This window comes from Zingiber officinale, chromosome 9B (genome assembly GCF_018446385.1).
Source record: "Zingiber officinale cultivar Zhangliang chromosome 9B, Zo_v1.1, whole genome shotgun sequence".
NCBI classification, from domain to species: Eukaryota; Viridiplantae; Streptophyta; class Magnoliopsida; order Zingiberales; family Zingiberaceae; genus Zingiber; species Zingiber officinale.
The window spans coordinates 59,037,814-59,064,051 of NC_056003.1; positions in this window are offsets into that span (position 1 = coordinate 59,037,814).

The following is a 26,238-nucleotide window of genomic DNA, read 5'->3' on the forward strand; positions in this document are numbered from 1 at the left end:
ATTTCACCCCATCGGAGAATTGTTGCAACAAAGCTACATTCTCAAATTTCAACAAGTGATCTTCCGGATATGTGGTTCCGGTATATTCTCCAATTTGAAGATTCTAATATCGCTTAGGAAGTGGGTCATCTAATACACTTTGTGAGAATGGGGAGATGACCTTTTCTGGTGAACTATCACTGGTTATCATTTTAATCTTACGCTTCTCTCTGTCCGGCGCCTCACCAGAGGACTCTTGGAACACAGGCTTCTTACCTCCTGGATCCAAGGGAGTGCGAAGGAAGGCTCGTGGATGCCTGGTTGGAGAAATAGTAGATGGAGGAAAATACAAAGGTTCTTCTTCATCCATCTCCTTTCCTTTTCGATGCTCAGTAGTTGATATCACCGGATGATGAGCCGTCGGCAGAGTGGCCCCAGTATGAGCTTGCAGTTGTTGCTGTTGTTGTTGTAGGGCTTTCTGAACGTGAGAATTAATGAGGAGATCTAAATCTTCGCGGCTGATAGTAAGTAGGTTCGACTTCCCAGCCTCTTCCATCACGTAGTCTCAGATTCAGGCGAAAGTTCCCACAGACGGCGCCAAATTTGATCCTGTCTGAGAAGCTGACCGTGAAGGAGATCCGGAAGAAGGAAACCCACTGTAATGACGAAGACTAATGCCGGTGAAACCTCGACCTGAGAAACCCAAAGCGGATCGAAAGAAAAACCAGAATCACCGAAGGAAATCTGCTAAGTAGGAAGAAATCCCCGTCCAAATAGGAGAAAACCGAACTTTCAAGCTCCCGAAGCTCCCTGCGCACAAGAGACCAACCAACACTATCGTCAGTGACCTAAGACCGGGGTGGGAATCCCTGGCTATGCCCTCCGACGCTCAAGTTAGTGATCTCTCTTGATGTCGAGGAAGGAAGGAGAAAGAAGATGAACCGTAGCCAGAAAATTAGGGATGTGAACTTACCTAGCCAACGGAGAGGATTCCCCCTTTTATACCACTTCATATAACCTCTGTAGTCATGAAGTGGACCCCGTTTTGTTAGAGTTCGTTATGACATCAGCTGCGTACTTGGGGAAGATGATTTTTAAGGAATCTTTTTTGTACCCCAGATGTACCTTCTTTGTCGTTTAGCGCCTGCAAGACAAGCTGAAAGCATATTTCCCGCCAAAATATATATTCTCTATCATGAATTATTCTATTCGGTATATTCATGTATGATTCTTCTTCATGTGACTTCTGTTTGTATCTTTGTTGTGTTAAAAAATAACATTTTATTCAACATGTTTCTAAGGTATTCATTAAAGGAACTATGCGGGTTCTTTACTCGAAAGAACCCTCTTGACCGATATTGATCTATCTTTGCTTTGGAGTATGTATCGGTCGTTATTGGCATACCTTCATACGGCAAGCATTTATCGACCGATATTGGCCTATCTTCGTTCGGCAGGCATGTATCGACCGATATTGGTCTATCTTTGCTTCGGAGTATGTAGCGGTCGTTATTGGCTTACCTTTATACGGCAAGCATGTATCGATCGATATTGGCCTATCTTCATTCGACAGGCATGTATCGACCAATATTGGCCTACCTTCGTTTGGCAGGCATGTATCGACCGATATTGGCCTACCTTCGTTTGGCAGGCATGTATCAACCAATATTGGTCTATCTTTGCTTCGGAGTATGCAGCGGTCGTTATTGGCTTACCTTCATACGGCCAGCATGTATCGACCGATATTGGCCTATCTTCATTCAGCAGGCATGTATCGACCGATACTGGCCTACCTTCGTTCGGCAGGCATGTATCGACCGATATTGGCCTACCTTTATTCTGAAAGTATGTTTCGGCCGTTATTAGCCTTCCTCCTTTGACTCTTTCTCCCTTTTCTTTCCTTATCTGAAGACCCACAAAACCTAACCCATATCACATGCATACGATGCAATTTATGCTTTGAAAACATGATATTTGAAACGTGTGCTGAACATGCTAAAACATGGCATTTTAACATACAAAACATAGGAACCAAAAATAAATTGATCATGGCTATAACTGAAATGTCAATAAGCAAAGACTAAAGTGAAACATACTGAGCTAAACTAAAGCTGAGCTAGTACTGATTTTAAAATATAATCACCTAACTGATTGTGAATTTGAAAGCTATTATCATACTAGATAAAAATACATAATCATGCTGCTGATGAGCCCGACAACTGTACTTGCTATGCGCGCATCCCTAACTAGACCCGGGTTTGTAAGTCCCGAATTTAGTAGGGTTTACTAGGTTATCTAAACCTAGGAATGACTGTGGGAGCCCAATCCAATGGACATCTAGTCCAGTACAGTGCCACTGCTGAAAATAAAATACTAGATCATAAGCTAATTAGTTTATCTTGCTGATTCTAGGTTATCTGAACCTAGAGCTAGGTTATCTGAACCTAGAGGCGACTGTGGGAGCCCACCCATTGGACTGTAGTCCCATAAAATCCATAATAAAACTGAACATATACTAACTAAATGCTTCTATTGCATTCAGCTAGGCTATTAAAATGCCTAGGTTGCATTTTACCTGTGCTGAACATATTATCGAACACTTGGTGTGCGCTATTGCATAGCCTAAGTGTCAAAATTCATATGCTACTAAACTAAAGAAGGAAATCACACGAGAACTACTTATACTGCAGGTGAGGGGTTTCTTACTTCCTGCGCTAGATTTCCTTACGATCTGATTGCTAGATTTCCGGTGGAGAAGATCCCTTCGGCGATCTCCTTACGTCTACGTGTTCCTCTTATAGTGGAGAGCGTCCTCGTATCCAAGATGTCACCGGAAGAAGCCCTTGGGACCCTAGGGATGGAACCCTAGGCGTGCTTGTGGTTTGCGCCGAGAAGAGAAGAAGGAAAGGGAGAGGGCGGCGTGTGAGGGTTTTGGGAGAGGAAAGTTACGAATAAAATAATTAACTCCTCTCTTAATTGCCCTATTTATATTAAGTGGTAACTTCGGCCCAACTCTAACATAAATATAATTGATTTCCTTTCCTTTCAACACGGCCCTGCTGGGTTCACTTGGTTACTAGAGTTCAGCACAAGGCGTAGGACCCAATAGGTCTCGGGTTCAATTCTCGTGTAGGTTATTTTACGATTCTATTTATTTTTACTACTTCTGCTACTTTAAAAATTCTGTAAAAATATCCTAAAATTCCAAAAAAAATACTAGGATATTTATAAAAGTATTTCAAGAATTTTCGCGCGTTACAATCCCCCATACCTTATAAAAAGTTCATCCTCGAATTTAGAATAACTCTGGGTACTTCTGTCTCATACTAGCTTCTGTCTCCCAAGTTGCCTCTTCTGCTGTGTGATTTTGCCAAATAACTTTTACTAATGGTACCTCCTTGTTCCGCAATTTCTTAACTGCTCGGTCTATTATCTGAATAGGCCGACTGTCATAGCTGAGGTCTTCGCGGACTGGTACCGACTGGGGCTCAATCACCTGGGTGGCATCTGAGATATGCTTCTTCAGCATAGAGACATAAAATACATTATGGATGGCTGACATCTCCTGTGGTAGCTCTAGCTCATATGCTACCTTGCCAACTCTTCTAGTGATAAGGTATGGTCTCACATATCTGGGACTTAGTTTGCCCTTCTTCCCAAAACGCATTACTCCCTTCATGGGAGCCACTCTGAGGAATACTGAATCCCCAACTGAAAACTCTAATGGTCTGCGTCGTGCTTTTCTGGCGGCTCTAAGCTGTCTCTATCCTCTGGCGGATCTGCTGTATAGCTGCTGTGGTATCTGCTACTAGATCTGTCTGAAGTTCTAGTTCTTTCTGTTCACCACTCTTATACCAGCAGATTGGAGATCTACACCTCCGCCCATAGAGAGCCCTATAAGGTGCCATACCGATAGTGGCCTGATAGCTATTGTTGTATGCAAATTCTGCTAAACTCAGATATTTGCACCAACTTCCCTTGTAGTCTAGGGCACATGCGCGGAGCATATCTTCGAGTACCTGATTTACTCGCTCCGTTTGACCATCTGTCTGAGGATGGAAAGCTGTGCTAAATTTCAACTTAGTGCCCAATGCTGACTGTACACACTCCCAGAAGTGTGACGTGAATCGACTGTCTCTGTCTGAAATAATGGTCCGTGGGACTCCATGTAGTCTGACGATCTCCTTGAGATACAACTGAGCTAGCTGCTCCATGGAGTAGGATATCCTGATAGCTAAGAAGTGAGCTGATTTAGTCGATCTGTAGACTATTACCCAGATGGTATCAAAACCATTCGTAGTTCTGGGTAGTCCCACTATGAAATCCATAGAAATGTCTTCCCACTTCCATTCTGGGATCTGGATAGGCTGCAGAACTCCTCCTGGTCTCTGGTGTTCTGCCTTGACTCTCTGGTGGAACCCGGATGCATCGCATAAGGAGTCCTGTGAGCCTCGTCTAAGATCTTCCTCCGTAGTTCCTCCTAATCTGGAACACAGAGTCTGTCACCAAAATACAACACCCCACTATCGGACACTCTGAATTCTCTACTTTCTGATTCTGCTAACCCTTGCTTGATTTTCTGAATTTCAGGATCCTGCTCCTGAGCTGTCTGAATGTCACCAAGAAGGTTAGATGCTAATGTCATAGTAGAGAGCTGTCCCACTATAAGTTCGAGACCAAAATCTGTAATCTCTTTCTGTAGGGGCGGTGACATGGCTGCTAGGGATAGTAAGGTAGCATCGGACTTTCTGCTAAGTGCGTCTGCTACCTTATTAGCTTTTCCTGGGTGGTAGAGGATGTCTATGTCGTAATCTTTGACTAGCTCTAGCCATCTGCGCTGTCGTATATTCAGATCCTTCTGAGTGAAGAAGTACTTCAGACTCTGATGATCTATATACACTCTGCACTGAGCTCCATACAAGTAATGTCTCCAAATTTTGAGAGCGAACACTACTGCTGCAAGCTCAAGGTCATGAGTAGGGTAATTCTTCTCATATTCCTTGAGTTGTCTGGAGGCATAGGCGATCACCTTACCTTCTTGCATTAGTACTGCTCCTAGTCCCAACTTAGAGGCGTCACTGTAAATGTCAAAGCTATCTGTGTTGGCTGGTAGAGTCAAAATGGGAGCACTGGTCAATCTCCTCTTTAACTCGCTGAAGCTGTTCTCACAGTCCTCTGTCCACTGAAATTTTCTGTTCTTCCTAGTAAGAGCTGTCAGTGGGGAGGCTATTCTGGAGAAGTCCTCTACAAACTTTCTGTAATAACCTGCTAGTCCCAAAAAGCTCCTAATCTCACTGGCGTTCTTGGGTCTTTTCCAGTTACTCACAGCTTCTATTTTACTGGGGTCTACCATGATACCATCCTTTGAGATGATGTGATCCAGGAAGGACACCTGATCTAACCAAAATTCACATTTAGTGAACTTGGTGTACAGTTGGTTCTGCTGCAGGGTCTGCAATACTATTCTCAGGTGCTCTGCGTGTTCTTCCTGAGTTCCTGAATAGATAATAATGTCATCGATAAACACGATCACAAATCTATCTAGGTAGTCCCTGAATACTCTGTTCATGAAGTCCATGAAAGTAGTTAGAGCATTTGTCATGCCAAAGGGCATGACTACGAACGCGTAGTGTCCGTATCTAGTCCTGAATGCTGTCTTGGGTATATCCCCTTCTTTAACTTTCACCTGATGATAACTTGATCTGAGGTCTATCTTAGAGAACACTGCTACTCCCTTTAGCTGATCGAACAGGTCATCTATTCTGGGAAGAGGATATCTGTTCTAGATTGTGACTTGGTTCAATGCTCGGTAATCTATACACAGGCGCATGCTCCCGTCCTTCTTCTTCATGAACAATACAGGCGCTCCCCATGTTGAGTGACTAGGGCGTATGAAACCTTTGTCAAGCAGCTCCTGTAGTTGCTCCTGAAGTTCCTTCAGTTCTGCTGGAGCCATACGGTAAGGTGCTTTGGAGATAGGATTTGTACCAGGAATGAGCTCTATCTCAAATTCGATCTCCCTGTCTGGTGCTAGGCCTGGTAACTCTTCAGGGAAGACTGCTGGGTAGTCACGTACGACTCGGACCTCTGCTAGCTGTTGGTCCTCGTCCTGACTGGTATTGACTACATGCGCTAAAAATCCCGTGCATCCTGAATCTAACAATTTCTGTGCCTTCAGAGCTGAGAGAAATTTCTTCGCTTTTCTCTTTGGTTCTCCGCTATACTCAAATTGTACTTCTGTTTCAGGTTGGAATATGACTTTCTGTTTACGGCAGTCGATAGAGGCACCGTATCTGATTAAGAACTCCATTCCAAATATAACATCATAATCAGTCATATCTATTGGAACCCCAAGGTTGTTTTGGTATGATCAACAAGTTAAGGTAGGTCTTGTTTGTTTTAACCTTGTGTCTAAGTGTGCAGGAGCTTAGGAACACAGGAAGTCGAGCGGAAGATGCAGCTAGCGAGAAGGACGATCAGGGGCGAGTAAGAGTACACCGCCGGACGAGAAGGAAGCGTGCGGTGGTTCCAAGGACGAAAGTCGGGCGGAAGATTGCTCGGGAAGCAAGAGGCGCAACTAGCGAGAAGGGCAGTGCGTCAGGGACGAAGCTGGGATGAGTCGCCGACGAGAAGGAAACAGCGATTAGGGACGAGAAGTCGGAGGAAGCTTCGCTCGAGAAGGCCGGAAGTTGGGTTGGGTGACCCCTTTTCGGATGGCGAGATCACCAAGCGGCGGATCCAGTAGAAGACCGGACCGAGGCGGGTGAAGCAGGCGAGGTCTCGGATGCAAAAGTCAACGAGTTGACTTTTTGATCCGGCGCCGGGCGTCCGGGCGTCCGGCGCCGGGCGTGAAGTTGACGAGCGCATCTTCGCATTCGGGCGTTGGGGATAAAGTTTTATCCCCGCCGGAACCCTTCCAGGCGCCCGACCAAGGCTATAAATATAGCCTTGGTCCGAGCTTTGAATCATCTCAGAGATTTACATTCCAAACACTTGTGCGATTCTGTTCTAGTTTAGCTTCTGTCTTTTGTGCTTTCACTGCTGTAAGAGGCTTCTCCGCCTGAAGGAGATATTTTAGTGCACGTTCATTTCTTGGATTAACAACCTCCTTGGTTGTAACCAAGTCAAATTGTGAGCCTCTTCTTTCTGCTTTTTATTTACTGCTAATTTAATTTATGCAAGTGTTATGTTGAAAGTTCGAGAAGGGTCTTTTCTGTTTATTTTTTTAAGGCTATTCAACCCCCCCTTCTAGCCGGCCCAACGGTCCTACAAGTGGTATCAGAGCCGAGACGCTTCAGGAGGACTAACCGCCGAGATGGCCGGATCTAACATCCACCCACCAAAATTCGAGGGGGACTTTGCAAGCTGGAAGAAGCACATGGAGGTATTTTTCGGTACCGATTTTGATTTATTACTAACAATGGAACATGGTTTTGAAGCTCCCGAGGGCAAAGCGAAAAATCAATGGACAAAGAAAGAGCAGGCCGAGTACGTGGCAAACAAGAAAGCAGAATTCCATCTGCTAACTGTACTTCCGCCACAAGAAGTCAACCGTGTCGGCACCTACAACTCGGCAAAGGAGCTTTGGGAGAAGTTCCTTGAATTACACGAAGGAACATCCGAAGCCAAGCTTGCGAGACGGGACTTACTTCGCAACCAGCTCACCAACCTCCGTCTTGAAGAAGGTGAAACAATTGCACATCTACACTCGAGGATACAAGAGTTCATCACCGGACTTTCGAATCTCGGAGAAGAGGTAAGTAACCGAGATTCGCTCAGGTACGCTTTAAATTCCTTCCCTAGAAATTCAAAATGGGCATCACTAGTAGATGCTTTTTACATTTCGAAGGACTTAGAAAAAATTTCATTAGAAGAATTTTTTTCAACATTTGAAGTGCATGAGTCAAGATGTGCAGGAATGAGGGAGCCAAAGAACAACGTCGCCCTCAAAGCTTCGAGAGACGAACCTGAATCAGAATCTTCTCTCGATGATGAGGAAATGGTAATGATGGTAAGGCGATTTAAAAGTTATACAATTCTAGAAAAACTAACCATCCACAGGGTAGAAAGAAAAGAACTATCCGCTGCTACCATTGCGACGAAGAAGGGCATGTCAAGGACAAGCCCCAAGTGAAGAACAAAGACAAGGATAAGGGTAAGAAGCCTATCCGAAACAAAAGGCCTAAAGGCGACGTGGGACGATACTTCGTCCGAATCGGAAGTCGAAGCATTCTCCGGACTCGCACTAATGGCGAGTCATCAAGACGACGACTGCGATTCAAGCTCTTCGAAATGAGCATCGAGAGCATCGATGAAGGGGAGACACGTCGGAAGAAAGCGTTGTTCGGGGAGAAACGGACAACGAGATCGACAAGGTAAGTTAGGTACGATCTCTTCCTCCTGATAAAATATTTAAGTTTGTTAAACTTTTAACAAAAGACTGCTGTAAATTAGAAAGTGAAAATAAAAATTTAAAAGTAATTCTAGCTAAGTCTTGTCTCTTAGAAGAATTAGATAAATTAAAATTAAAAAATGAGAAATTGGAATTAGAAAATCAAAATTTGAAAATTCAAATAGATAACTTAAACAATTATGCATGTTCATCTAAAACCAATGTTAGAAGATTTAATAATTTAAATTGGTACTTTAAATATCACCCGGGACAAATTAGGAACATTTCAAGAAAATATGTCCCTAAAAACTTTTTAGTTAATCTAGTAGGTTGGAGCCTATATTGGGTTCCTAAATCATGCTTAAATTAATTTTAAAAGTAAAATTAGCGCTTTAAGTGAGAAAATTAAACAAAGAATTTCTTTATGAGGCTTTGTCTAAGGAAGTGGTTGTTGCTCCAATAATCAAGAAGGCCTAGTGCCTCGCCACGACCTGGAAGCCAAAATATTGAAATAAATGTTTAAGTAACTTACTAATGAAGCATTAATACAAGAATTAATTAGTGCTTGAAAAAGGTTATTCAAAACATTTTATTTCAAATTAGAAATTTACCTACTTAGAATTTTTTTTGCCTAAGTCATTTAAAAAAATATATACTTAAAAATGTAAGTTAGGATTCTTTTTGGATTTTATTTATATACTTAGAAATATTCTCAAAAATTATTTTTTCCTAAGTTAAGAATTTTTTTTGAAACTAGAAATCTCAGCTTTAATTACTTAGAAAAATTTTCTAAATTTCTTAAAAACTTAGATTATTTTTCTTGGAACCCCATTTTTTTGTGATCAAAGGGGGAGAAGGGAAAGTATAAGTCTAGGGGGAGGTAGATAGATTTAATTTTTTCTATCTTTTTTGCACTTAAATTGCAATTTAAGTTAATTTACTTAATTCAATTTTATGTCTATTTTAACCCTAGCTTAACTTGGGTTGATCACACCAAAAAGGGGGAGATTGTTGGAACCCCAAGGTTGTTTTGGTATGATCAACAAGTTAAGGTAGGTCTTGTTTGTTTTAACCTTGTGTCTAAGTGTGCAGGAGCTTAGGAACACAGGTAGTCGAGCGGAAGACGCAGCTAGCGAGAAGGACGGCAGTCCGAGGAGCGAGAAGAGACGGCGGACGAGAAGGAAGTGTGCGGTGGTTCCGAGGGACGAAAGCTGGAGCGGAAGATTGCTCGGGAAGCAAGAGACGCAGCTAGCGAGAAGGACGGCACGTGGTGCGTCCGAGGGACGAAGACTGCGGATGAGTACTCCGGCGGACGAGAAGGAAACACGCAGCGATTCCGAGGGATGAGAAGCCGGAGGGAAGCTCACTCGAGAAGACCGGAAGTTGGGTTCGGGTGAGCCCTTTTTCCGGATGGCAGAGATCACCCAAGCGAGCGGATCCGGAGTAGAAGACCCGGACCGAGGCGGGACTGAAACGGAGCAGAGGTCCCGGACGCAAAAGTCAACCAGAGTTGACTTTTTGCTCCGGGGCGCCCAGAACTGTCCGGGGCTCCCGGAGCAGCCCGGGGCGCTCGGAACAGTCCGGGGCGCCCGGAACGTGAAGTTTGACCAGAATGCATCTTTCGCATTCTGGACGTTGGGGGATAAAGTTTTATCCCCCCAGGGCGCCCGGAACCCTTCCAGGCGCCCCGACCAAGGCTATAAATATAGCCTTGGTCCAGAAGCTTCAGATCATCTCAGAGATTTACATTCCAAACACTTGTGCGATTCTGTTCTAGTTTAGCTTCTGTCTTTTGTGCTTTCACTGCTATAAGAGGCTTCTCCGCCTGAAGGAGATATTTTAGTGCACGTTCATTTCTTGGATTAACAACCTCCTTGGTTGTAACCAAGTCAAATTGTGAGCCTCTTCTTTCTGCTTTTTATTTACTGCTAATTTAATTTATGCAAGTGTTCTGTTGAAAGTTCGAGAAGGGTCTTTTCTGTTTATTTTTTTAAGGCTATTCAACCCCCCTTCTAGCCGGCCCAACGGTCCAACAATATCTAGCACTATCAGATCACAAAAGAGTTCTTTGTCTGCTATAATGACTGACACTGCTCTGAGCCAGTGCGTGGATGCCATAATTTCTCCTGAATGTAGTGTTGTCAAAAACTGACCACGGAGTACCTCTGGAGGTATTGCTAACTTTTCGAAAAATGCCCTAGATACATAAGAATGGGTTGCCCCAGAATCGAATAAGACAGTTGCACTTTGTTGTAAAATACTAATCTGACCTGTAACAATTGTCGAGGCATTCGCTACATCCTCTCTGGTTAAGGAGTAGATCCTTGCATTCGTCATAGCTGGAGGGGCTTCTAGTCTACCCTGGCTGATATGTGGACCATCTAAAATGGCCTGCATCTGGTGTAGCTGTGCTGGCTGGCCTCCATACTGTATCGGCTATGGTTGAGGAAGACTTGTCTTGTTCGGGCATTGCTTAGCCATATGCCCTTCCTGTCCACATTCAAAGCATCCTCGTGTGCCCTTACAACAAACTCCTGGGTGAAATTTCCCACAAGTAGCACATTTGGGATAACTAGGCTGTTTGTTGGCTGGTCCTCCTTTTGGGTAACTCCCTGGTTTGCGCTTGTTGCCGGAGTTCCCTTTCCAGTTAGAGCTGTGGCCTTGTTGTTTCTGAGTACTTGAACCTCCTTGCCCTTTGGACTCGGAGAGGACTTGCTTCTGCTGCTTGATATTATTCTGGTAGTGCTCGGTGGTCAGAGTACTGCTGACTAGTTCTTCGATGGTTTGTGGCCTATGAACGCCGCCAGCCACGTTCATTACTATTTCCGGCCTCAGCATCTTGAGCATCAACCGGACTCGTTCTTTTTCTGTGCTGACTAGTTCAGGGCATAGACGAGCCAGTCTATTGAATTTCTTTACGGCTTCCTCAACTGATAGGTTGCCCTGACGAAACTCAGTGAACTCGTCGTAGTGGCGGTTTGTGACGCGCATGTGAAAGAACTCCTCAAAGAATTCTTTCTCGAAATCAGCCCATGTCATCTGGTTCACTGGGCGCTTCGCTCTAATTCTCTCCCACCATATACGTGCATCTCCTGTCAAGCAGAAGGAGGCGCACTTCACCTTTTTATGCTCTGGCCAGTCCAGAAGCTCCATCGTACTCTCCAGTGTTTTGAACCAGGCTTGAGCATCCCATGGTTCACTGGTGCCTGAGAAGTTCTCGGGCTTGACTCTCTGCCACTGGATCATATAGGCTTCTCTCTTTGCCTCTGCTGCTGGGGCTACTGGTGCTGTAGGCTGGACTGGTAGAACCTCTATAACTACTGGGGTTGCTATATTTGGTTCTGGGGTGACAGTGGGAGTATTCTGCTGATTAGCCCTGAGGGTGGCTATCTCCTGTTGCTGTTCAACTAGTTGCTTCTGTAACTGAGCCACTACTGCTGTAAGGTCTGGAGGAGGCACTGAACTGCTTGCCTCATGCTGGGGCTCAGTAGCTAGTGCCCTTCTAGCTGGGCATCCTCGTGCCATACATAGAGACATAGAGGACATACATAACTAAGACAATCATATTTGCATAACTATTGTTATCATGTTAGATACTATCATAACTAAACATACCTTAGTTATCTCTAAACATGAAAACATGAAACATAAATAAAGTGAGAGATGTTCTTACTTGGAAGCTGCAGGTTCAATGCTGATGTGTGTGTAGGAAGTATGAAACTTTGCTCTGATACCACTCTGTAACGACCCACCTTCTACTGGCTAGGCTGTAAGGCCGGACCATCACATTATGCTGTGCTAAGCTATCTCCATGACCATCACTAAGTCTAGGTGCGGAAAACTGTACCAATTTAAAACTTTGCTAAACTAATACCATTTCTTTATTCTACATGTGCTAAGGGATGCAATCTAAGGTATACATGGCATATCCTGCATCCCCTATGGTCAAGGAGCTGAACTACAAGGTCTCTTGGTCGAAACCCAGCTTCCCAATCGATCCAAATTGAACTCAATTGATTGCAAGCTGTTGAATCGATCTGTAGATCGATTCCGATGGCTACTGTGCTCGAGTTAATATTCTGGATCGATCGGCTGATCGATCTAGACTGGCCAATCGATCCATTGATCGATTCCAGAGCTCTCTGTTCGCAGGAGCAATTTCCCTCGATCGATCGAACGATCGATCCCCAAACTCCCTGTTCGCAACAGAATGCGACTGGATCGATCCAGGAGCTTACTATTCGCGACAGAATGCGACTGGATCGATCGGCTGATCGATCCAGAGGCTTACTGTTCGGGGAACCAGGCTCCCAATCGATCCACTGATCGATTGGGGTTTCTGATTTCGCAACAAACTCTGATTTCAGCACTGTTTCGTGCCAAACTCACATACACAAGTTCTAAAATAACTGATAAACATTCTAATAGTAAACAACTAACATTCTAAACATGGTTGCTAACAAGCTAAGCAGATTTTCTATAGTTTCATGCATTTAGATAACTAAATAGGCAAAGGGTAACATAATAAGAAGCACTAAGTTCTTGAATATTCTAGTTCTTCCAAGGTCTTTATTCCAGGTTCCACCCACACACATCTTCATTGCATTGACCTCCAGCCTCCACTAGTCCATCTTTCCTTTACCTTTATCTGCAGTATAAGGAAAAAAGTATCTGTAAGCTTGAGAGCTTAGTAAGAAACCATCTACCTCACAAAACATGCATACGATGCAATTTATGCTTTGAAAACATGATATTTGAAACGTGTGCTAAACATGCTAAAACATGGCATTCTAACATACAAAACATAGGAACAAAAAATAAACTGATCATGGCTATAACTGAAATGTCAATAAGCAAAGACTAAAGTGAAACATACTGAGCTAAACTAAAGCTGAGCTAGTACTGATTTTAAAATATAATCACCTAACTGATTGTGAATTTGAAAGCTATTATCATACTAGATAAAAATACATAATCATGCTGCTGATGGGCCCGACAACTGTACTTGCTATGCGCGCATCCCTAACTAGACCCGGGTTTGCAAGTCCTGAATTTAGTAGGGTTTACTAGGTTATCTAAACCTAGGGACGACTGTGGGAGCCCAACCCAATGGACATCTAGTCCAGTACAGTGCCACTGCTGAAAATAAAATACTAGATCATAAGCTAATTAGTTTATCTTGCTGATTCTAGGTTATCTGAACCTAGAGCTAGGTTATCTGAACCTATAGGCGACTGTGGGAGCCCACCCATTGGACCGTAGTCCTATAAAAGCTGTAATAAAACTGAACATATACTAACTAAATGATTCTATTGCATTCATCTAGGCTATTAAAATGCCTAGGTTGCATTTTACCTGTGCTGAACATATTATCGAACACTTAGTGTGCGCTATTGCATAGCCTAAGTGTCAAAATTCATATGCTACTAAACTAAAGAAGGAAATCACATGAGAACTACTTATACTACAGGTGAGGGGTTTCTTACTTCCTGCGCTAGATTTCCTTACGATCTGATCGCTAGATTTCCGGTGGAGAAGATCCCTTCGGCGATCTCCTTGCGTCTACGTGTTCCTCTTGTAGTGGAGAGTGTCCTCGTATCCAAGATGTCACCGGAAGAAGCCCTTGGGACCCTAGGGATGGAACCCTAGGCGTTCTTGTGGTTGGCGCTGAGAAGAGAAGAAGGAAAAGGGAGAGGGCGGCGTGTCAGGGTTTTGGGAGAGGAAAGTTACGAATAAAAACTCCTCTCTTAATTGCCCTATTTATATTAAGTGGTAACTTCGGCCCAACTCTAACATAAATATAATTGATTTGCTTTCCTTTCAGCACGGCCCTACTGGGTTCACTTGGTTACTAGAGTTCACCACAAGGCGTAGGATCCAATAGGTCTCGGGTTCAATTCTCGTGTAGGTTATTTTACGATTCTATTTATTTTTGCTACTTCTGCTACTCTAAAAATTCTATAAAAATATCCTAAAATTCCAGAAAAATACTAGGATATTTATAAAAATATTTCGAGAATTTTCGGGCGTTACTTCTTGTCCCTCGGAAACACCCCACTCCTCCTTCTCATCCGCCCGCATACTCTTCCGCAGCACCTCATCCCTCTGACGCACCGAGTCTGTCGGCTCTCTTTCGTGTCATCTTTCTCGCTAGCTGCATCTTTTGTTTGATTTCCTATGCTCCAAAGTTCCTGCACACTTAGACACAGGGGTTGAATACCAACAGGACTTAACCTTACTTAGTTGATCACATCAAAACTACCTTCGGGTGCTTACAGACATGTGTATGATATAGGGTTATTTCAGTCGGAAAATGAGTTTGGGTAAGTCCTATTCTAGATGGGCAAAATCACCCAAGCGAGCGGAACCAGAGTGAAAAACCTCAACGAAAAGTCAACCAAAAGTTAACTTTGGTCTGGGCGCTCAGAGCTATTTCAGGCCCCTGGACCACTCGGACCTAGGGCACTTCGGGCTCGCGCCCTGGTCGAGCTGGTTCTACCTGGTCCGAGTGCTCGGACCTGGTCTAGGCACCCAAACCAAAAATTTTATCGTAATGATGCCTGTTGTGATCTGGTACGACGTGGATAAAATTCTATCCATGTCCAGGCACTTGGAACCCTTCTAGGCGCCCCGATCAGGGCTATAAATACAACCCTCATCCCAGTAGATAAATACAATACTTGTAAATGATTCTTTTATTATTTAGCTTTGTAACTGAGTCCTTCAACTGCTGTAAGAGGCTTCTCCACCTGAAGGAGATTGAGTAGTGAGCCTTCAACGTCTTGGATTAGCAATCCCCTAATTGCAAACCAAGAAATCCTCGGTGTTTCTTTCTCTTTTTAATTACTTTGTTAATTTCTTTTATACAAGTGTTAGTTTTAATCAAGCTATAAAGATCAAGAAAGGTTTCCTTTTTTGTGCAGGGCAATTCACCCTCTCTTGCCGGCCTACAAGGGGCCTACAAGTGGTATCAGAGCAAGGACACTTCAGAACAACTAACTGCCGAACGAACCACAAGAGATGGTTGGACCAAGCATCTACCCACCTAAGTTTGAGGGGGAGTTCATGATTTAAAAAAGAAAGATGGAGGTATTCTTTAAAATGGACTTTGAGTTATTACTAATATTGAAATATGATTTTGTAGCACCAAAAGACAAAGAAGAATGTCAATGGACCAAGGAGCAAGCAGACTTCGTAGCAATTGGATGAGCCGAATTCCATCTACTGAGCATACTACCTCCACAAGAATTCAAAAAAATCGGCACCTACGAATCAACAAAGGAACTTTGGGAGAAGTTCCTGGAGCTACACGAAGGTACGCCCAAGCCAAACTCGCGAGATGGGACTTGCTCTAGAACTAGATCTGCAACCTCCAATTGGAAGAAGGAGAAACCGTCGCACACCTCTACTCAAGAATCAAGGAGCGCATCACCGAACTCACGAATTTCGGATAAAAGGTAACTAACTAAGATTCGCTAAGGTACGCGCTTAACGCATTTCCTAGGACTATGGAATGGTAACCCTAGTAAATGCGCATTTCATCTCTAGGGACTTAGAGGTAAGCGATTTAGAGGAGTTATTTTCAACATTTGAGATTCATGAATCTAGAAATGCAAGTCTAAGAATGAAGACAATGCAGAACATTGCCCTTAAAGCAAAAACTGATGAACAAGAGTCTGAAACATCCCTTGATGATGACAAAATGGCATTCATGGTAAGGAAATTTAAAAAGTTATTTAAAACTAATAAGTTTAATCAAGTGCAGGGTAAAAGAAGGAAAAGAAGAGTAAGATGCTACTACTGCAATGAAGAAAGGCACGTGAAAGATAACTGTCCAAAACTAAAGAACAAGAACAAGAACAAGAACAAGGACAAGGACAAGGACAAGGACAAGGACACAAGAAAAGATAACAGACCAACCCAGAAAAGGCACAAGAACTTAAAGGCGAGGGCAAAACGTCATCAGAATTAGAAATTGAAGCCTACGTCGGACTTGCGCTAATGGCAAGTCACCAAGAAGAAGAAGATGATGCAATCTCTTCTGCAATGAGCATCGAGAGCATCGATAAAGGGGGTGTTGGTTGCTACTCGGAATATCATACCGGTGCCCCTGTACAAAAATTTTGTACAAGTCCTGAACCTTTCCTAACAACCTATTGTGTTCTTTAGAAATTAAATTTGGAATCGCAAACAGAACTTAACATTATTGATTCCAAATTTAACTTATCTGTTCTTAGAAGTTTAGACTTGGATCGCAAACGATGCTTAACATTATTAATCTAAATCCACCTATGTTACAAATTTGATTAAATATTTATTTCAGAGATTGGCTTCCAGGTTAAACATGGCGAGGCACTAGGCCTTCTTGGGTATGGGATCATCCACCACTTCCTAGACAAAGACTTTCAACGAAATTCAATATTTAATCTCCTTATAGTAACCCTAGGTTTAACCACTAAAAATAATCAAATCACAAGATCGAAAAACCAAAAGAAACACAAAGTCGAATCATAAATCCGAAACCTAGAATCGTTAACCTCTTGTGTTTGGTATTTCAAGATCTAAACAAAAGAATAAACTAGTTATGATGCGGAAACTAATAACTAGTTATACCTTTTGTAGCTTATAGACCTCACGATCTTCTATCGTATTCCTCTTCTTATCTCAGACGTCGTGTGGGTGATGATCTACCGAGATGAGAATCCACCCAAGCCTCCTTCTTCTCCTTGCAAGTTTCGGCCACCAACAATCTCCTTGAGATGAAGAACTTCAGCCACCAACCAAGCTCCAAGGGATGCTAAGAAACAAAGCCTCCTTTCTCTACTTCTTCTCCAAGCAAAATCCGGCCACCACCCAAGCTCCAAGGGTTGATGCTGCCGACCACCAAAGAAGAAGAAAAGGAGAGGAAGGATGAGGGTCGGCCACCACCATGGAAGAGAGGAGAGGAATAATAGATGTGTTATTAGGTGAGGCACCTCTACCCTCTCTTTTATATTCCTTGGTCTTGGCAAATAAGGAAAGTTTTAATTAAAACTTCCTTAATTTCCTTGCCAATGAAAGGAAAATTTAATTAAAAAATTCCTCTTCTTCTATTAATGGCCGACCACCTCAAATCCTCCAAACAAGGAAATTTTTAAACACAAAATTAAAACTTTCTAATTTGTTTTCGGAAATTTTTTAAAATAAAAATTTCTCTTTTAAAAAATTTCCTTCATGGCTGGTTATAAAAGGAAACTTTTATAAATTAAAATCTCTCTATTAAAACATGTGGATGATTACAAAAAAGAAAGTTTTCTCCAAAATTAAAATCTTTCTTTTAACTACAAATAAGGAAAGATATCAAACCTTTCTCTTAATCCTTTTGTAGAAACTATAAAAAGAAAGATTTAATTTTAAAACTCGCTTTTAAAATCATGTCTTCTACATTAGGAAAGATTTTAAAATAAAATCCTTTTTATTTTTATTGTGGAAGCCACCTAAGCTTGGACTCCAAGCTAGGGTCGACCACCACTTGATCCATCCAAGGCTTATCTTGGCCGGCCCTTGCTTGGGCTCCAAGCTTGGCTTGGCCGGCTACCTATGGATGGGTAAGAAGGTGGGTTTAGGTGGGTATAAGACTTTATAAATAAGAGGCTACTGTAGGATCGAAAAGAATTTAGATATCTCTACAATGGCATGATATTGTCCACTTTAGGCCTAAGCCCTCATGGTTTTGCTCTTGGGCTCTACCCAAAAGGTCTTATGCCAATGGAGATATCTTTTCTCTTTATAAACCCATGATCTTTTCCATATGTTTTCAATGTGGGACTATGTTTGCAACCTTGCAACCCCAACAATCCCCCCCTCAAACAAAGGACCACGGGCTTCCCATGTCCGATCCTTGACCCACCAGGTCTTCATGCCCCTCGGTCCACCCGACCTATTAGGACTTCCTTGCCTAGCCACAACTAGCCTGGTGTTTGGTCCTCTTGATCCGAACATAGAAGCCCCCACTTTCTTTCTTCGAGGTTAATATTGTACCCACATGACTCAATCAGACCATAGCTCTTGTGCACAGTCGGTGGTTAAACCTTCTGGAAGTTCGGACTCTGATACCAATTGTAGGATCGAAAAGAATTTAGATATCTCCACAATGGCATGATATTGTCCACTTTAGGCCTAAGCCCTCATGGTTTTGCTCTTGGGCTCTACCCAAAAGGTCTCATGCCAATGGAGATATCTTTTCTCTTTATAAACCCATGATCTTTCCCATATGTTTTCAATGTGGGACTATGTTTACAACCTTGCAACCCCAACAGCTACAACAGGGACTGAGAGGAGGAATTGGTTTTGATCTCCCGATGAACTTGAGCTTCCCGTGCTCGCCCTGAACACCTAACTCGAGTTCATCAATAATATCTCATTCTACTAAAGAGTTATTATTGCACTACCGTACCAATCCCATATTACTATATGGGCTCCTTTTTATCATGAGTGTATTGATCTCCCTGTGTTTAAGATATTGAATGTCCACTAATTAAATGAGTTACTGACAACTCACTTAATTGATATCTAGCTCCAAGAGTAGTATCACTCAATCTTATCGTCATGTTGGACTAAGTCCACCTGCAGAGTTTACATGACAATCCTTATGAGCTCCTCAAGGAGACATCATCAACCTAGATTATTAGGACACAATTTCATTCTATAACCAACAACACACCATATAAATAATATCATTTCCCAATTTATCGAGCCTATTGATTTAACGAGTTAAATCGCACCCTTTGATAAATTAAAGAAATAAGTATTAAGTATATGTGCTTGTTATTCAATTTACCAATCAAGTGTCCATCATTAAATAGCAACCTTGAGAAAATTAAAAGTCCATTTATGGCATTAAGCCCAAAATAAGATACTCAAATCTAGCTCACATTCACTACTTCTAACATATCATAGGAAAATGTTAAGGGGTGCCATTTTCTTATTAAAAATCAAAACTAAATGCAATAAGAAAACTTCCTATAATAAAGAATTAATTTATCAAAACCAAAACCAACATTTGCACATAAGAAATTTATTAAAGAAAAGTAAATTGGAACCAACTCCCCTTTATTCCCGGTGGTTGAAGAATATTTAGTAAGAGAAGCCACACCGGTAGAGTAATTGTGGTTACAATCAAATTCTTTTTATTCATCATTTTTTCCTTGAAAATTCTCTCTGGAGGTCGGAGGCGGTTCAGATTAAGTAACCATTTTAAATATTTGATGTGCCCTGCAAAAGAAAATAAAAATAACCCCTCCCGAACACTTTCATGAAAAGAGAGTAGTGCAACACAATTAATCATTACACTAAATGCATTAAAATGAGTATCACATTCTATAAATTTGAAAAATGCTACCTAAAAGAAATTTTTTGAAAAGTCACAAGAAACACTAACATTGTCATGTTCAAAGGTACATGTGAGTTTTAAAATAATGCTTGTGATCTCCTCATCATCAAGTAATGGTTCAAGCTTCGGTTCAGGTGATCCTTGGGGTATTACTTGCAGTAAGCAATCCCCTACACTTATATCATCAACATCTAGTTCAGGTGATTCTTGGGGTATTGCTTCCAATGTGCAATCCCCTACACTTATATCATCTTCAAGTAAATTTTCAATTCCTGCATCATTCACAACATCTAAAGCAACAATATCAGTAGAATCAGAAATCTGTACAACTACATCTTCATTATAAAAAACACTAGAAAAATCTTGTGATGTAATGGAAGTAGGGTCAGGCCTGACAAAGTCTCTACTTTCCATCTCCTCACTGGAGTTTTGTGTTTGTAGCTGGTTGATGGATGATGCAATTTGATCTAATTGAATCTGTATATTCTGTATCCTTGAAAATTGTTGCTCTTGATGCTCTCTCATTTATTGCATAACCTCATTGACTTTCCATGTTGACTCTTCAACTTTAGGATCATTCTGTTAAAAGAATGTGGCTAAGTAAATGTTGAAACCTCTTGAAACCCATATGAATTCTGGTAGGCTAGATCTGACTCAGTAAATGGTCCTTGTGTTTTTTCATCCCTGAAATGTGAATGATCTGCCCAATTAGCATTATAAGTATTAGAAAATGACTCATATCTATTTTGTTGATCCATGGTTGGATACAATTGATGCTCAGGATGAAAATACTAACTCTCCATTCCACCTCCAAAATGTTGAAAATATGGATCCATGCTAAAATAAATCTCATGTTCTTACACTACAACACTAACAATCAATATTAGAAGACTCAAGAGCATATAGTTTCAAACACATGGATGTATGACATTAAAGAACTTAATAATTCAAGAATAAGCCAACATGAAAATACAAAAAGACAAGCAATCAAATCAAGAAAAATGCTAAACAAAGAAAATCAACTAATGCGCAATCTAAAATAAACATACACTACTAGTTATGATTCCTCGGCAACGACGCCAAAATTTTGACGTTGGTCATTTTACATGTCACTAGGCACTTCAAAATTAATAAAGATTAGAACCCATTAAAACTAAAGATAAGAGTTGTAGTAAGGAGTCCCAAGTCGTATTTTTTTCCAAGGATAACTAATAAATGTGTGTGTACATTCTAGATTTAAAACTATTTTTGGGTTTTTCTAATGGAAATGATTTCTTTGTTTTTGTTTACAATTAAAAAGATTATCTAATTAGCAAGCCATGTACTACACGTAATTATTCTAGCTCAATCAGTGACAATCTAAAACATTCAAACAAAACTAAGTTCTTATTTAAATACCTAGTGAAACGTCAACTCAAGTGATACTATTCAAAATCAAGCTAACAGATGCAGACACTCGTGTTTACAAAATACGAATAGAAATAAAGTGGAGTTGATTACAGACTTCAATGGATTCTTAACTAAAAATCAATAGATCCACTTAATTGAACTCAAATCCTAGCCTCAGATTATTAACACAATTCAAATTGCAATGAACCGAATGTAAAGATTAAGGGTTTGATTTCAGCATTTGAATGGATGAAAATGCAGTAACGAAATGCATAAATTAATAGGAAATGAACTTCAAAAACAAGTATCAGATCATCAGATCTGAGCAAGAGGATGGTAGTTAAAGTAAAGAAAAACAAAACACATTCCACAACCCAAACTTAAGATCAAACTCCTTCTCTCTGCCGTGACACAAAGACGCTCCTGGGAACCTCCCTTCAAGCGTTTGCCGGAGAAGAAACAAGCTCCTAGCTCATATAGACGACTCTAACAGCTCCTGGGTACCTCCCTTCAAGCTTTCGATCGGCTGTCGAACTCAACGCACAATGAATCAGAGTATTGTAGCTAGAATTTGCTCACCCGATCGATTGATCAAATCGACTTAGGAGTCACATGCGAAATGATAGACAGAATGGAATCAAAAATGTCAGGAAAATACCGTCGTTGTCTCCGTTGGAGGATGAAAATCGCAGACCGAGGAAACTCCCTTCGATCCGTGACGAGACAGGGAATCGCAAGCACAAAATCACGATCAGGGAAAACTCCCTCTGATGCGCTCTGACCTCTATGCGATGGTCGCCGGTAGCTCAAAGTTCACCAGAGATGAAGAAATCCAGTTCTCATATTTGGAAGTGAAGCGGGAGCATCGGGTGTTGCTGAGGAAGAAGAAGATGAACAGTACCAAAATTGTGAGAAGAGAAAATGCCCGAGCCTGCAGACACTGTAGCTTCTCATACTTTTAAATCAACTCCCAATCTGATCGGGCGGTTCAAAATTCTTCCATCATGATCAATGGTTTAAACATCTCATATCAGAATCAAAAACTCTGGATCTTCATCAACGACTATGATCTACTTCCACATGGCTCGGATGGAGTAGATCTTCTATGTAAGGCTCATATCTCTCTTGATCTTGGATGGATGGTTCAAATTGATCTAAAGCTTGATCATCTTGTTTGAACACCAATTCGAGCACAATTTTGGTTCAAATTAATCCGAGTCCAAGATCCTTTGATACCTATAAAATAATAATCAAATAACACATTAATAAGATAATTTACAATTAAGTCCAAGAATAAATGCAATGCATGAAAATGATGTAAATATGAATTTCATCTATGAACAAGACATCAAATCATGCATGTATGAATCAAAATAGTATAGCAAAATCATGGTTATCACCCACTCCTTCCCAACTTCACAAGGGTATTTGAAGTTTATGATTACATAATTAAGTTTGCAATTCGAAATATAGAAATACTCTCACAGGAAAAAAAACAAGAATTAGTAGTTGAGCAAGTATTATGATAAACATATACAAGAATATAGTAAAGTGAAAAAAGTTGAATTCTAAAACTTGTAGATAATAAATTATCACATTAAAGTTAATTTAGGAAAGTGATTATTACATCTCACTGTTAGATAATAAATTTTCCTAAACTGTATGAATTCTAAAACTTGTATGAACTCTAATATAGGAAAACTAAACATGTTAATGATCTATTTTCATGAATATTCTATAGCAGAAAATAACTCTACAATAATAGAGATGAAGAAACTAATTGCAGCGGAGTTGATATCGTCTCAGAAAGTGTCATCCCACTAATCCAGAAATCCTTTGGAGGTGAAAAGCAAGCAAGAGGGCTAATCTTTGGGAGGAGTTAGGTTGACAGCGTTGTAGTCTCTTCACCAATGGGGAGCAAAGAAATCTATTAGAATACCTAATCCAACAGGGATCGAATCCTTAATATACTTGTGGACCAACATCCATTATCGACCCATAGATGATAATGGTATGGGTTATCAGTTCTAAATATATAAATCCCACATCTAATAATATAAATCCTATAACCATTGATTAAATCACATAATGGATTTGTCTCTTAACAATATCGATTTGCATGTCACAAATCACATGTGAGCCCATCAAAAGGGATAAAATCTAACAATCTCTCATTTGGGATGTATGTGATTTGTATATGATGTATGATTAAACTTTAGTTGACACCAACAATAATGTCAAACTTTATGGATAGAAAATACCTTTGTAAATAATCTAGTCCACTATCTTCATGGTATAGGACTAATAAGATCATAGTTACTATAAAAAGACTGTAACAAGCTCTAATAGTAACCACAATATCAATGTTATTAATAATATAAATCAAGATATAAACATGTAGTATGGAAATTATATGAAATGTGATCTATACATGTCAATTTTCAGCTAGTCCTAACGGTGACCTAAAAGAGTTTGATCATATTTGCAAACACCTTATGCTAAATTGTAGCAAATCATGATAAAAACTTTTATTATTTCAACTAGAATCTATATCAATACAAACACCATATGCTAAACAACAGTAATAAAATATGATAATTTTATTTCAGAATATCAAACAATTTTAAACTTTAAGTATATATAATAATCAAAATAAAATATTTATGTTTATTAACAACTATAAAACAACATAATAAATTAAATACAGGCTCTTACTAGATAGATACTTCTTTTATAAGGACTCTCATATTCACAACATGCCAATATGAAATTTGTGCTAGCATGCTCTATCATCACCTAATGACTCTAAACTCTTTCTTTAATCATAGAAACTTAATGTCAATGTGCTTCAACTTTGATGAACTGTGATTATTCTTGGCATAAAGTTCTTTGAATTTATTATCATAGTCGATTCTCAATGACCTCTTAATGCCATCAATGATTGGTTGCTTCATAATAAGCTATCAACTTTTCCTCCATAGTAGAGGTGGTTACTATCATCTACTTGATGATTTTCCATGATATAACCCCTCCAGCAAGCGTAAAAATGTAGCTCAAAGTTGACCTCCTGCTATTCAAGCATCCATCAAAATTGGAGTCTGAATATTCAATCACCTCTAGGTGATCATGTTGGTTGCTACTCGGAATACCATTCTAGTTCCCCTATACAAAAATTTATACAAGAACAGAACTTAACCTGGCTACCCATGTGCTCTATTGAAGTTAAACTTGGATTGCAAACGATGCTTAACATTATTAATCCAATTGCTCTTCAGAAGTTAAACTTGGATTGGAAACGATACTTAACATTTTTACTCCAAGTTTAACCGATGTGATCTTCCTAAGTTAAACCATATTACAGAAGTTAATTAAATATCTATTTCAAAGATCGACTTCCAGGTTAAACATGGTGAGGCACTAGGCCTTCTTGGGTATGAGATCATCCACCACTTTCTAGACAAAGTCTTTCAAAGAAATCGGATATTTAACTTCTTACAGTAAACTAGGTTTAACTACAGAGACCTCAATAGAAGCACAATATCGAAACATGAAATCGAAATGCAAAATCGATAACAAAAAGGATAGCATAAAATCGATAGCCTCTTGTGTTTAGTTTTTCAAGATCTATATAAAGAACATGAGCTAGTTATGATGCAGAAACAAATAACTAGTTATACCTTTCTTTGTAGCTTAAAGACTTCTTGATCATCTGTTGTATTCCTCTCCTCCTCTTGGGCATCGTGTGGGCGACGATCTACCAAGATGGAATCCACTCGAACCACTTCATCTCCTCGAAGACTCTCGATCCACCAAGGGATGCCAAAATAGGAAACTCCTTCTCTTCTTCTTCTTCTTCTTTTTCTTCTTCTTCTCCAAGTAGTCCGACCACCAAGAGATCTCCAATGCTTGATGTCGCCGGGCCTAATGTTTCCTTTCCTCCAAGCAAGCCGCTGGCCCTCAAGGAAGGAAAACAAGGGGAGAAGGGAAGGGAAGAAGGGTCGACCACCAAAGGAATAGAAGAGGAGAAAGCCTAGGTTACATTGTATGAAGGCACATTCTACCTCTCTTTTATAATCCTTGGTCATGGCAAAAAAGGAAAGTTTTAAACATAATTAAAACTTCCTTATTTGTGGCCTCCCTTTTAAAAAGGAAATTGTAATAACAATTAAAATCTCTCTCTTTTAAATTTCCTATTGTACATGGCAATAAAGGAAAGTTTTAAAATTAATCTCTCTCTTTTAAAACATGTGGTTCCAAAAAAGAAAAGTTTTATCAAAAATTAAAATATCTTTTTTAAAATATTATAGATAACTACAAATAAGGAAAGATTAAAATCTCTCTTTAATTTTTTGTAGATAGCTATAAAAGGATAGATTTAAAAATTTTAAAACCCTCTTTTAAAACCATGTGGATGGCTATAAAAGGATAGATTTTAACAAGAATAAAATCTTCCTTATAATTTCCTTATGGATGCTAAAAAGGAAAGTTTTAAACAAAATTAAAATTTTTTTTTAACCATTGTAGATAACTACAAAAAAGGAAAGATTTTAATAAAAATAAAATCTCTCTTTTATCTATTGTAGATAACTACAAATAAGAAAAGATTTTAACAAAATTTTGTTTTAAAACAAAACTTCGTTTTCCTTTAGCTATGGTCGGCCCCATGCTTGGTCACCAAGCATGGCTTGGCCGACCACTACATGAGCTCCAAAATAATGCTTGGCCGACCCCCTTGCTCCAAGTAAGGATGTGCCCAGCCCATTACTTGGGTAAGAAGTGGACTTAGTGGATACAAGACTTTATAGAGGCTACAACAGGGACCGAGAGGAGAAATTAGTTTTGGTCTCCAGATGAGCTTGAGCTTCCTGTGTTCGCCCCTAACACCCAACTCAAGTTTATCAATAATAACTCATACCACTAAAGAGTTATTATTGAACTATCGCACCAATCCCAAATTACATTATGGTCTCCTTCTTATCATGAGTGCATTAATCTCCCTGTGTTTAAGATATCGAATGTCCATGAATTAAATGAGTTACTGACAACTCACTTAATTAATATCTAGCTCCAAGAGTAGTACCACTCAACTTTATTGTCATGTCAGACT